The 14,884-nt window shown below is 29.6% G+C and overlaps 1 long non-coding RNA gene across 1 annotated transcript; it reads left to right on the forward strand.

Annotated features, from left to right (window-relative positions):
- Positions 1-9,346: 9,346 nt before the first annotated feature.
- On the forward strand, positions 9,347-11,025 carry LOC128032777 (uncharacterized). The gene is made up of 3 exons (XR_008189095.1): positions 9,347-9,401; positions 9,871-9,957; positions 10,800-11,025. It is a non-coding gene; the product is annotated as an uncharacterized LOC128032777 (long non-coding RNA).
- Positions 11,026-14,884: the final 3,859 nt, after the last annotated feature.

Genomic DNA, 14,884 nt, shown 5'->3' on the forward strand with positions numbered 1-14,884 from the left:
ATATGTTATATATATTTATTATAATAAGGTTAATTTAGTCAATTGTTAAATTAAACATTATAATCAAAATAAATGATGAAAAGATGAATGTTTTCATCTTTTCTTAGCCGAATTCATGTAAAAGAAAAAAGAAAAGAAGCCAAGCAATATTCGGCCATTTTGAAGCTTGATTTAGGTTAGTTCTTTGTTCGGTTTTTGATAATTTTTACGTTTTTGAGATCATTGCTTCGAATACTATCCGACCCATGTTTGAATTTTTGATTTTAATGAATATTTTGAGTTGTTCCATTGATTAATATTTGTGTTATGTGATGTTTGATGATGAATAATGAAAGATATATTTTAGATTAAAATGTTTTGTATTGGAATTTTTAGTGAAATTGAGTAAATATGGCTAAATTGTGAAATTAAATTTTTGGGGGACTAAAGTGTGAAATAAATGCAATGTGTAGACTTGTATGAGAACCATGAATATTCAGCCCTTGTGTGGTATAGGAAATTTTTGTGTAAATTGTGTTTTATGCAATAGGGAGTAAATTGCAAAAAGTGTAAATATTAGGGGCAAAATAGTAATTTGCCAAATTATGTGTTTTTGGACTAAATTGAATGTGTTAATAAATAAATTATCTCATTTTGAATATATTTAGATCGAGAACCAAAGAAATCGGAGTTAGATCGGGGAAAAGCCAAATTAGTCGAATAATCGTCCGACTTCGATTTTCCATCATCCGAGGTAAGTCTATTAGCAATTTAATGTTATTAAATCAGCATATATATATATATATATGTATGTATGTTTGTATAACTATTGTACATTTGATGAGCTATAATTAAAAGTATACGAATTGAAATTAGTTAAGTATTGTAATACCCAATTTTAGCCCGGACTCACATATGGAAACATAATTTTTGAGGATATGCAATCTTAGATATGATATGCAATCCTAGATATGATATGCAATCTTAGATATGATATATGCAATCTTAGATATGATATGTAATCTTAGAAGATATGATTTTGTAATCTTAGAGATTTAATTTGTAGATACCCTTTAATCTCAGCCGTTGATGTAATTGATCTGTACCGTTGGATTTGGGGAGGCTTAACTATAAATAGAGGCCTCTCCCTTCATTGTAAAGAAAGGAGAAAAGAGGAGGAAGAATAAAAAAAAGAGCAATTGGCAGTTTTTTAAAGGTGGCTTACTATTTTTTTCTTTCGATTATTATTTTTACTTATTTACGATTTTAAAAAAGGGAGAAGGTGATACCACTGCGAATTTTATTTATTTATTTTATTTAGCCTCTCCGCCTTTTAATGTTTTTGTAATTAGGTTTTCTTTATTTTTTTTAATTTACCCGTTTATTTATTTTAAATTCTAATTTAATCCTTTTGAACGACACCGTTTTAGAGGAGAAGGAAAAATTTCCCTTCCAGCCCCTCTATGTAATTCGCTCGTTCAATTTAGTCCTCCAGATTTTATTTATTTGCAGATTTACCCCAGATTTGTTTACTTGTAGTTCAATTTAATCCTTTTTATATTTTTCTTAAAATTAGTTTATTTTGTTAATGTAATTATTATTTTTTTCATATGTAATAATTATTATTTTAGCTATATATATATTTATACTTGTTTCTATGTGCGTATTTATATATTTTTTTTAAAAACTAATATTTTTCAGATATATTTATTTTTTTAATATGAGGTAATTATTTTTATTTTATTTTATTTATATATAATTATTTTTTTATAATCTATATATGTTATATTTATCTTTGTATATATATGTATGTATACATATTAATATTTTTAACCAGTTTTTATATACTTGTATATAAATATGAATATATTTATTTTTTAAATGCTCAAATATATGTATTTTTAACACTTACTTTATAATTTATATTTTATTTTCACAAATGCATTATATATTCTGCTTTTATAAATTTTAATCCAAAGTTACATATGTAAATTATGTGTATGGCTTTTAATTTCAATGCATATATTATGTGCCTTTTATTCTTTATATTTTGTTTATTTTCTTCATTCGATTATCAATTCATGTTTTCGTTTATATGTTAAAAGAATTTTTTATGATTTATTTGATATTTTGTATGTGATTATTTTTATTATGTATATTGATTTTATTTATTCATTTATTTATATTATTTCTATGCCATTGTAATATTTATTATTGCATTGTATATTTAATATAGCATCACATCATTCTTTACTCGATTTCAAACTTTTCAAAATTGAGAGAATGCTTGAATTTAGGATTTTCAAGGAAATTGAGCCCTAACGTATTGGGTTCCGATTTTCTTCGTTAAGTCTAACAATCGAGCATTTCTCTTTAATCAAAAAAATAAGAATTCATTATTGGGAATTCAACACGTTGTGTCCTAACGTATTGGATGTGACACATTGATTTCTCGAAATGAAGATTTTTTAAAAATCATAAAGGAAATATTCCGAGTTTGGGATTTTAAAGGAATTGTGCTCTAACGTATTGGGTGTGATTTCTTAAATCTTGGATAAGTGGATATTCTTTTAAAGTTTTATTGTACAAGTATTTTGGCCCAATTCATTTTTGGGGGAAAATTAGAATGCTGTGCCCTAACGCATTGGGTGTGGTCTCTTCTTTCTCTGAAATAATAAGAGACTTAATACGTAGCCTTTTAAGTTTTGCTAAGGATTACGTTTTTTTCAAATTCTCGACCTTAAGACACTAATTAATTAACTAGGTACCAATTTTGGGCGTTACGAGGGTGCTAATCCTTCCTCGTACGTAACTGACTCCCAGATCCGTTTTTCTAAAACTCGTAGACCAAAGTTTTTTTAGGTGATCCAATCACACCCTAATAAAAGATTGGTGGCGACTCCCAATTTTCATTTTTTTTAAGTCGACAACCTAAAATTTTTGTTTTTCAAAAAACGGTTTCGACAAGTATGAATATATATATGCATAAATGAAGTTCGAATATGTATATATATACATATATATATATGTATATCTATTGTATATTTGATCAGCTATAATTAAAAGTATATGAATTGAAATTAGTTAAGTATGAATGTTATATATATACACATAAATGAAGTTCGAATATGTATATATATATGTATATCTATTGTATATTTGATGAGCTATAATTAAAAGTATATGAATTGAAATTAGTTAAGTATGAATGTTATATATATGCACATGTGTGAGGTTCGAATATATAGTTATGTGTATATATATAAGTTTTTGAAAATGAATGTAAAGTATAGACTTTACATATGCATATGTGTGGTTCGAATAGATATAAATACATATACAAATACTTGAGTTGGATTAAAAGTATAATTTGTAAATGCTTGTATGATTCGAACATGGATTACAAATTTTCTTGGGATAAAGTTGAGGTTGTGAATTATACATAAATGTTATGAACATGTGTTGCTATTACGAAATATATGAGAAATCATCTTTGTATCTGTGAAATTGAAATTTTCAGGCTAAGCGCCTAGCAGGCTTAATGCCGGTGAATTTTTCGGACTTTAAGTCTAGCAGGCTAAGTGCCGGTGATCTGAATCAGGTTATAAGTCTAGCAGGCTAAGTGCCGGTGATCTGAATCAGGTTATAAACCTAGCAGGCTAAGTGTCGGTGATCTGAATCAGGCTATAAGCTTAGCAGGCTAAATGCCGGTGAATATGTTAAATTAAGTGATTATATGCATTTGATATATATATATAAATATGTAAATGATTTTGGATTACATATAATGGATAAGTATATGAATATTTATTTATATGTACTTGATGAGCATATAAATGTTTGGATCTATGTGTTTAGTGAATAGGCACATATACATATATTGGTTGTTATGAAGATTGTTGAATATACATGTATACATTCGGCACATGTGGATTAGAAGTATAAATGTGCATTTGGTTCATGAAGTTGATAAGTAAAATATAAGCTTTTGACATATGTATTTGAAAGATCATAGATATGCATTCGATGAAATCCAAAGGATAAGTATATTAGAAATTTAATTTATGCAATTAATGATTATGTCTGTAACTTGATTATAAACATATAATGTTTATACATATGTTCGTTAATATGTATTTTAGATTTGCTATAAACTTACTAAGCTATAAAAGCTTACTTTGATTGTTTTTGTCCATTTGTTTTATAGATTTTGGAGTCGCGTTACGAGCTCGGGGATCATCAGCATAGTCTATCACACTATCGACTTCTTTTGGTATTTTGTTATGTTGAACTCAATCTTATGGCATGTATAGGCTTGAGTTATTTTTGGTTAGTTTTGAATCATAAAATATAAATAGCCATGCGAAAATGGTTTAATTTCCATGTTTGTGATCAGTTTGGTTTTAAACAAACGTTTTGTTCATGATCATCTTGTTTAAATTGGGTTTTATGTGTTTTCGAATGTGTGCTTTGTTTAGTAATGCCTCGTAACTCTAATCCGGCGACAGACGCGGGTCGGGGTGTTACATTACCAATTTACCCTTAAAATATTACTTTTATTCAATTTAGTCCTTGAATCTAAAACATGCAAATTGGTCATTTTTTATGAGAACTCATGCTAGTTGAATAATCATTTGTTTTCCTCCTCCTCCTCCTCTCCATTCCACATCCTTAATGTATAATATGCTTATATGTAACATTATCTATAATTCCACCATTTATTTATATATTAATTCAAAGCTGTCCACTTGAGTCATAGTCACTAAATTATTTATATCTTGAGCTACAGAACTCAAAATTAAGATCCGCTAATTTTCCCTGAAACTAGACTCACATATATTCTTACCATAAAATTTTCAGAATTTTTTGTTTATCCAATAAGTTCAGTTTATTCTTTAAAGTTTCCCTGTTTCACTGTTCGACAGTTCCGACCCCTATAAGTCAAAAAAAAAAGACAGTTCCGACCCCTCTTTACTAAAAATTAATTATCTCATTGTAAAGAATTCAGATGATGTTATCGTTTGTTTATTTTGAAAATAGACTCATTAATTATTTTAAACATATAAATTTATGCCCATAATTATTTTTTTCCAATTTTTTATGATTTTCCAAAGTCAGAACAGGGGAACCCGAATTCATTCTGACCTTATCTTACACTTCTATGAGAAACTAGACTTAATAATATTTAATTCCATATTTTATTCATACTCTAATTCAATTTAAAAAGCTTATGGTGATTTTTCAAATTTAACCTACTACTGCTGTCCAAAACTGTTTTAGTGCAAAATGTTGATTACTAGGTGTATAACTCCCTTATTCCCTTTCTCTATAATATTTCTCATCACTTTCACTTATTTCTCTTCACTAATATATCAAGAAATTAAGACCTTATATAAGAAAACTCTACTATAACATTATTTCCATGCTTTTTCAATAATTTCAAACTTAAAAATATATTGAAATCTTGATGTTCTTACCTTGTGCTATTGATTTCAATCTTTAACTTGATTTTCTCTCTCCTCCAGCTTCTATTTCTTGAATCTAACTTGATATTCTAGCTTCCCATTGCCTCCTTATCAATTTTCTCTCTTGGTGGCTATGGAAATTTCTTTGATTTCTAAGTGAAAATGGTGAATTTTTGGTGAGAGGACCAAATTGTAAAGAAAGGAAAACTTCTTTCTTTTCCTCTCTTCTCACGTTGGTTGCATGGAAAAGATGATGATTTTTTCATCATCTTTCCTCCCTTTTATATTAATCATTTAATAATAAAATAATACTAAAAATATTAATTAAATATTAATTAAATAACATTTACCTAATTAATTAATTAAAAATATCACAAACATCATCATTACCTTCTAGAATTTTCTCTCTCTCTATTTGACCATTTTGCCCTTTATAATCTTTTGAAATTCCATCCTTAAGTCATCACTTAATTTGGTAAAATTGTAATTTAGTCCCTCAAAAATCTTCACCTTTTCAATTTGGTCCTAATCCATCCATTTTCCTTAGCTTCTAGATTATTCCACTCTTAAAATATTTACACTATTGGTCCTTCAAATTTTTCGTATTTACACTTTAACCCCTCAAATTTTGAGTATTTACTCTTGGGCAACAAAACTTTTCTCAATTTTGTAATTTAATCCTTTATTAAATTAATATGTCATAATATACTTCCCAATATTGACATAACTCAATATTACCCTTTTTATCACTTTATTTCCTTATTTTACTATATCAAGGATGTTATCTTACTTTCTTACTGTAGTAATTTTCGGGGTATTACAGTATTGTCGGGATTACCAGTCCAGGCTAAATCCCCTGCAATGACAATTACTCTAATGAGCTTGGATCTGAATTACCAGTCCACGCTAAATTCAGACCCTAATTCGGATTACCCGTTCGGGCTAAATCCATTTTCCACATATTATTTGGGAGGGCTATATCAGGATAGGATCACCCGTCTGGGCTAGATCCTTTTTACCGTCAATTCCTTTTCAAAGATCCATCAAATTTTCCTTCCATTCAACCGAGATTTCTTCCCTTTTTTATCAAATATATCAATGTTTCATCAATTTTCATACAATGAACATTCAAATCATATTCACATCAATAACAAACATTTCAAGCATTTAAGAATATAATTCAAGTTACACGAACTTACCTCGATACTTGTTCGTAAACAAAAATCTACTAATCCCGAACTTTTTCTTTTCCTCGATCTAGCTTCCTATTTTAATTTTCTGGATCTAAATAAATAAATTTAATCATTAATCTACTACTTTCATGTTCATATGTAACATTCTCTATAATTCCATTATTATTTATAGTGCATTCAAAGCTGTCTCATTGAGTCATAGTCACTAAATTATTTATATCTTGTGGTACGGAACTCAAAACTAAGATCCGCTAATTTTCCCTGAAACAAGACTCACATATATTCTTACCATAAAATTTTCAGAATTTTTTATTTTGCCAATAAGTACAGTTTATTCTTTAAAGTTCCCCTATTTCACTGTTCGACAGTTTTGACCCCTCTTCACTAAAAATTAATTATCTCATTGTAAAGAATTCAGATGATGTTCTTGTTTATTTCTTTTGAAAATAGACTCATTAATTATTTTAAACATATAAATTTCAGCCCCTAATTATTTTTTTCCAATTTTTTATGATTTTCCAAAGTCAGAACAGGGGAATCCAAATTCATTCTGATCTTATCTCACAAAATCGATTATATCTCATGATTTACAATTCCATTGCTTACATTGTTTCTTTTATAAGAAACTAGACTCAATAAGATTTAATTTCATATTTTATTCATCCTCTAATTTGATCTCTAAAATTTTTGGTGATTTTTCAAAGTTAGACTACTGCTGCTGTCCAAAATTGTTTTAGTGCATGATGTTAATTACCATTTTTCCCTAAGCTTTCAATAAATGATAATTTCATCCCTACTCAATTAACCTCTCAATTGAGCTGATTTTTCTCAATTAACACTTTATCCCATCACTTTAAACTACTTTATAACCTTTGGAAATCAGAATTTTAGCACCAGACTTTAATTCCAAACCTTTTCACAATTAGATCCTACAAATAAATTTCTATTGAAATTACCTAATAAAATCATATCATAAACAAATTAAAGCTTCAATTTCATGTTATTTCATCATAAAATTCCAGCACATATTCATAGAAACTTTTAATTTCATTCATAAAATCAAAAACTAATGAATTTAGTAATAGGACCTAGTTGTAAAAGTCTTAGAAACACAAAAATTACAAGAAAAAGGCAAGGATTAACTCACTTGGTGCAAAAATTATGAAAAAAATAGCTTGAATAAACCCTTAGGACATTTTTGGCTGATGAGAATGCAGAAAAATAAAGAGAATTCTAGATACTCCAATTTGGTTCCATTTTTATGTTAGTAAAATTTGTTATCTTCCCATTTTACTCTTATTTCACCAATTCTCCTGATTTTTCTCAGCTTATGCAGCCAAAAATATCTCCTTTTGGGCTTATTTTCAATTTATGTCCCTCCTCATTTAACAATTGAGCTATTTAATCCTTCTAGTAACTTTTACCCTTTTTCAATTTTGTCCTTTTCACTTAATTGACTACCCAAACATTAAAATTTTCTAACGAAATTTTAATACCATATTACTAACATTTCATAAATATTTATAAAAATATTTTTGACTCAGTTTTAAGGGATCGAGGTCTCGATACCTTGTTTTTACCCAATTTCTTCAATAATTTCATTTTCTAACTAACCACTAAATCGGTAAAAATTTTCTATCTATATTTTCATACGATTTTCCTATCATATCAATATTCATGCAAAAATATTAAAATAAATTTATTTTTAAATCGGATTTGTGGCTACGAAACCACTGTTCCGATAACCTTGAATTTAGGTCATTACAGCTGCATCGGGGTCTATCCGAGACATGTGTGCCCTAGGATTATTGTGTATCACAATACGATGAATGTGGTTTCCGACTGAAGATGCGTTAACGTTTCCATCCTTATTCACGCCTTCATTGTCAATATCATCCGAGACCTCGTCCACGTCAGGATCACTCTCACTATCGACTTCGTGATCAGCAGGATCACTTCTATACATCATCACCAACCACATTAGTCTCGGGTGCAGCATTAAGATCAATATCAATCCCGTGTATAGTTGATTGACTATCAACATACGATATCAGAACCACCATACACAGCTCTTGAACTCCATCTTCTTCACCTAATGGAGTAGGATCTTCAGTTGCCTCCACACCAGCTAACTCAGTAAATAACTGAATCAGTGTATTTTGGTTGCTCCGAGTCCCACAATAAAGAGCGACCATTGTCTCCACGTCTTCATCGTCTACAAGTTCCATTTCGGTAAATTTTATTGGATCCGTCAAAACTGGAAACTTATAGAAAAGTTTTGATATTTTTCTCCCACAACGTCTGTAATGGCCCAAATTTGAGGTTATCGGAACAGTGGTTTCGGGACCACAAATCCGATGAGAAAAATTTTATTTTTCTTATATTTTTATGGTCTACAATTTCACAAAATGATTTCGTGAAAATTTCGTTCGAAAATTTCGACGTTTGGGCACTCAATTTAGTCAAAAGGACTAAATTGTAAAAGTGCAAAAGTTGAGTTCTACATGTTAGATGTGTCCAATTGTTATGAAACTTTAAATTGGAGGTCCTTATATGGTAATTATACCATTGGTAACTTGGTAGACAAAAATGGACATGAGATAAGTGAAATAGAAAATTTTTAAGTTAGGGGCAATTTGGTAATCTAGTAATTAAAATGAATTAAAAGGGAAAAAGATGACAAATTATGCTCATCTTCTTCATATGAACGAAATCAGCAAGGGGGGAAGCCATAGTTAGGGTTTCCAAGCTTCCAAGCTCCATAGTAAGTGATCCCAAGCCCCGTTTTTAATGTTCTTTATGTTTTTGAGATCCCGGTAGCTTAATTTAGCTTATTCTAGCAATAATTTAACCTAGGGTTTATATTTGGAAAAATACCCATAGGTGAAAAGTGTTTATTTTGATGTTTTATGATAGAATATGAAGCTAGAAATTATGTTAAACAACTTTTGCTAAGCGATTTTAAGTGAAAACGAGTAAAACGACATAATCGGTAAAAATACCTAATGTTCATAAGTACATGTTAGAGTGGGAATTTGATGTTGCCATAGAAGGGAAAAATGTTCAGAATGTTATAAAACATAAGAATAAGAGATGAAGTTTAATTTCCGAGCCTTGGGGCACAAATGTAATTATGTAAAAGTTTAGGGGCAAAATTGTAATTTTGAAAAAGTTAGAGTCGAGGGCTGTTTTGATGAATGTGAGTATTAAATAAGTTAAATTTACTATTTTAGATCAAGAAGTACGAAACTCGAGGTTAGACAAAGGGAAGAATAAAGTTGAAGGCTAAGTTGGTGAATTTGGCTATAATTGGTACCGAGGTAAGTTTACGGTAAATAAATGCAATATTTCCATATTTATTATCAATGCTGTTATTTTCCAGCAACTATGAATTTATTTTATGAATTTATTTGATGATGATCTAAGCATGAAATGATAGAGAATTAAAATTAAAAAGTCCCGTTGATACATAAGGATGGTACTGGATACGAATGTCATGACATTTGGGTAAAGAGGTCCCATGTAAGACCATGTCTGGGACATGGCATTGGCACCGAGATGAGAGGTCCCATGTAAGACCATGTCTGGGACATGGCATTGGCACCGAGATGAGAGGTCCCATGTAAGACCATGTTTGGGACATGGCATTGGCACCGAGATGAGAGGTCTCATGTAAGACCATGTCTGGGACATGGCGTTGGCACCGAGATGAGAGGTCCCCCGTAAGACCATGTCTGGGACATGGCATGGGCACCGATATGAGAACATCCCATGTAAGACCATGTCTGGGACATGGCTTTGGCATGTTATTATCAGAAGAGACCCGAGTATCCTTATTATTCCAATGTAGCTCAACGGGCTTGTAAACGAATTATGTTCATGAAAGTTCAGTTTAAAGCATAAATGGCAAGCTCAGGTAAGTTATAAGAGTTAAGAACTTATTATACTATCAATTGATGTTCAACGATGCAGCAAGAGTTGAGTAAGTTATGCACACAAGTATTCTAAGTAAACAAGTAAGAGAACTAGTATGAGATTAACTAAAGAGTAAACTAGAGATATAGACATTGAGTTTAATTATTTAAGTTAAATATTGTTATTTATTTGCTAGTAAACTTACTAAGCTTTATGCTTACTTCTTTTATTTCTCTTTCTCTTATAGTATTGCAAAGCTACTTCAAGGATCCTAAAGAAGTCGGAGATCGTCCACACTATCAACTACAACTGCTCGGTATTTTATATCGAAACACGTTTGAGTTATGGCATGTATAGGGATTTAGTTATTTTGTATGTTTGTAATGATGATTTTGCTAATGAGTGATGTGTAAGTATTTGATGATGTATGGTCATTAAAATGGTTAAGGATGAAGGTGTTTGTTGTTATGAAAGATTAGGTGATAAATTATGCATGGAAATCATGAAAGGATAAAATTTTGCAAAGAAACAGAATTCAGGCAGCACAGTGACGTGAATTTGAAAAATCACCCAAGATAGTATAAAATGAATTAGAGGGTGAATGATATATGGAATTAAATCTTGTTGAGTCTATTTTCATAGAAAAATAACGGTGTAGCAAAAGGAAATTTATATTTTAAGATATGTGAATTTTAGTAAGATAGGGTCAGAACTGTTTTTGGAGTCCCCTGTTCTGAGTTTAGAAAATAATTACAAATTGTACAAAAATGGTTATGAGTTTAAATTTACATGCTTAGATTCCTTAATGAGTCTATTTTCTTTATAAACAAGTAAGAACTTCATATGAAAATCCTACAGTGAGAAAACTTATTTTTAGTAACAAGAGGTCAGAATAGTCGAATGGTGAAACAGGGGAGACTTTAACTAATAAACTGTACTAATTGGCTGAACCAAAAATTCTAAAAATTTTATGGTGAGTAGATATATGAGTCTAGTTTCAGGGAAAATTTACGGAATTAAATTTCGAGTTCTGTAGCTCAAGTTATAATTAATTTAGTAACTGCTGTGCGATTGGACAGATTTGCTGTAAATAGTGAAATAAATTTTCAAACCTAGTTTTTATGCTCCGAATTGGTAAGATAAGCTAAGTAATGCCTCGTGCTCGACTCCGGAAACGGTCTCGGGTAAGGGGTGTTACAACGTCTATAAAACTTTTCACTAATTTTTTCCTTCATATCATCAAACGGGATATTTCTATTAAATCTCATTGCTACTTGTTTGCGACATTCAAATATACATCCCACGGTTGTCAAAATTTCTCCATCGAAATAAACGCATACAAAAAACTAATTCTCCATCTTCAATACTAGATCTGTTAAAAAAATTTCAAAATTCTTAAAACAGTTTCGAAATGCAAAAAATTTACATAAAATTTTTAATGCAAAATTTTTCATTCAGAAGCTAACAAAATTAATAGCCTAACAAAATAACTTTCAAATAATAAAATTACTAACAAGACTCTACATTCTATTTAAAAAGTAATAAACCAAAATACCTTATCCTTCTTCTTGTTTTCCTTTCTTTTTTTCTTCTCCCTATCTTCTTATTTCCATTTTGCTAAATTTTGTGTCTGTTCCTCTGCTAAATTTTATGTCTGTGCTCATTTGATTTTCGGGGGTATATATAGGGGAAAAAATTAAGCAACAGTGGGCCCCACCATTCGCGCCTCTGAGTTAGGCACAACTAGTCGTGCCTATCAGATAGGCTCAACCTGTATTTTGTATCTATACCTGGGTTATATACTAATCTGGGAAAAATTAATAATATTTTATTAAACGAGAAAAAAAATATTTTAATATAAAAAATTGATTCATGCCTGTCAGGTAGGCACGATTAAAGAAAACGTACCATTTCGGTAATTAATCTAGCTGACAACTTATTTAGGTATTTAATTTTTTAATATATTTGGGTAAAAACCCTTATAGATAGTTAAGATAAAACATAAAAATTAATTCTACAAGAACTTTGACTATTATAGTGAAATGTTGTTAAAGTGGATGGATGTTATAGAAAGGGCTAATTGTAGTACAAATTGTTATTACACTATTATATAATTTATTTATATATTTTTAAAATTAATTATTATAAAATTATCAATACGATAACAAAATTTTAGAGTAACAAAATTAAAATCAAATAATCATATGTAATATATTAGTCCAAGAAAATAATTGATAATACGATTACATCATATTCAAGTTTATCTAATTACTCTAGCATTTCATATTTGTTGCGATATTCCCTCTTTCACATTTAATAAACACTCATTATCATCATCTTTTGGTCCTTAACTGAGTTATTCATCTAAATTTGTATCGTTAAGACTATAAAGATATTCTTCCATGGATCATCTCAATTCTACCTACGAATAAAGTTATGAAGTATGCAACATATGCTAATACGATCTAACCTTTTTTTTATGCTTTGAATGTCCCACATTAAAAATTTCACGAGCCATCTCTAGTGCTCGTGTCTACCTCCATTCTCTTAAATTGTATCATATCCCATGATATGGCGCAAAAAAAATATATTGTATTTGAATAACTACCATCTACTGTATAATATTTGAGTTTATAGTGCAAAGAGTCTATAGTTTTGATTATAAAATTTTATATAAACTCAACTTAGAGAAAAACTTATGCTAACTTATAACCCTTTTATAATACCTAAATTAGGTTTAAATTAATATAAAATTTATCAAAACTTTTTATAAAGTGTCCAATAATTTTCAGTACACTCCTTATAAATAATATAATATTTTACTATAACTTTAAAAATTAATTTTAAAAATAAGTAATGGCAAAAATATATATAACTTTTTATATAAATAAATAAATTATTTTTATAACATATAACATCGTATATAAGTTATGTTAATATTTTTTCCATAACTTTTTACATATAAATATATTATAATATTTTTATAATTGTAAATTATTTTTATAATATAATATGTTGTCATAACTTTAGAATTTTTAAGATTTAAATAATATAATATTTTAGCTATAACTTTATAAAATACACTTAAATTATTTTTATAATATTTTTTAGGATTTGTAATATAATTTTAGAATTTTTTATCATGATCATCCCAAACACGATACATAGTCATACTTATTATATAATTTTATAACTTAAAATTGTATAAAAAATATATTTTTTAATTTATGAGTGTTTGGAGGGTAAATGGGTTTGTCTCTCCATAATAATTGGAAAATATAATTAAAATACTTCAATGACACGACCCACTAATTACAATGTTTACCCAAATATGTCACCATTGTGTAATTACAAGCAACTACACTCAAATCCAATTATCGAGTGGTTTTCCAAACACTAGAAAAATTTGTTTTAATATTTGTTAAAACAATCATAACTTCGAAGTAAAAAGCAAATCATCACCGTCCATAATTAATCTATGGAGGGCTCTCTCTAAGATTTGGCATGTATTGCACGAGAATATCTTCTAATTTGTGGGAATGGGAATAAGATTAAATGTTTGAGTGATAATTGGATTTCGGGTGTTGAACCTTTAGTTAATCAGATTTCTTCACATGATAATTAGATTTCCTAAGAATCTCCTAAATGCAGATGGCTCTTGGAATTTGGACATGTTTCGAATATGGATTCCAGAGAAGACTATTAATCGTATTGTTAGTATACCCCTTCCGCAACTATCATCGGGACCTAATAGAATTGCCTGGATGAGTACCTCAACAGGATCCTTTTCTGTTAATAGTGTTTACCGGATAATAAATGAGCGGTCTTGGGATCCAAAGGATGCTTCTCAGAGTATCTCGTGGAAGTACAAAGGGACCCAAAGAGTTAAGTTCTTCATTTGGCTTGCATTTAAACAAAAGCTACTCGCTAACATGAAACAAGTAAGACGTGAGATTGGGAATGGCAATTTGTGTGCAATATGTGGGCACGACTCAAAGGACATTCTTCACGCCATTAGAGATTGTTCTGGGGCAAAGGAAGTTTGGAATCAAGTAATTTCGGTGGATAGGAGTGGTATCTTTTCTAGAAGTTTGAAGGAATGGCTTGAAGACAATTTGTAGAACCATCATAGAATAGTGTCAACTGGTGTGGAGTGGAATAGCCTTTTCAGTTTGATTGCATGGCGTATCTAGAAGAACATGAGTCTCTTTATATTTCAAGGCATGCAACGGCATGCTAGTAAGGTTATCAAAATTTTGCATAGTTGGGCCAAGCAGTATGTTTCTTATCACAAGGAAGGTTTGGCAAAGTGACAACAGGTTAGAAGGGCAA

The sequence above is a fragment of the Gossypium raimondii genome, chromosome 9, assembly GCF_025698545.1.
Source record: "Gossypium raimondii isolate GPD5lz chromosome 9, ASM2569854v1, whole genome shotgun sequence".
In the NCBI taxonomy this organism is placed as follows: Eukaryota; Viridiplantae; Streptophyta; class Magnoliopsida; order Malvales; family Malvaceae; genus Gossypium; species Gossypium raimondii.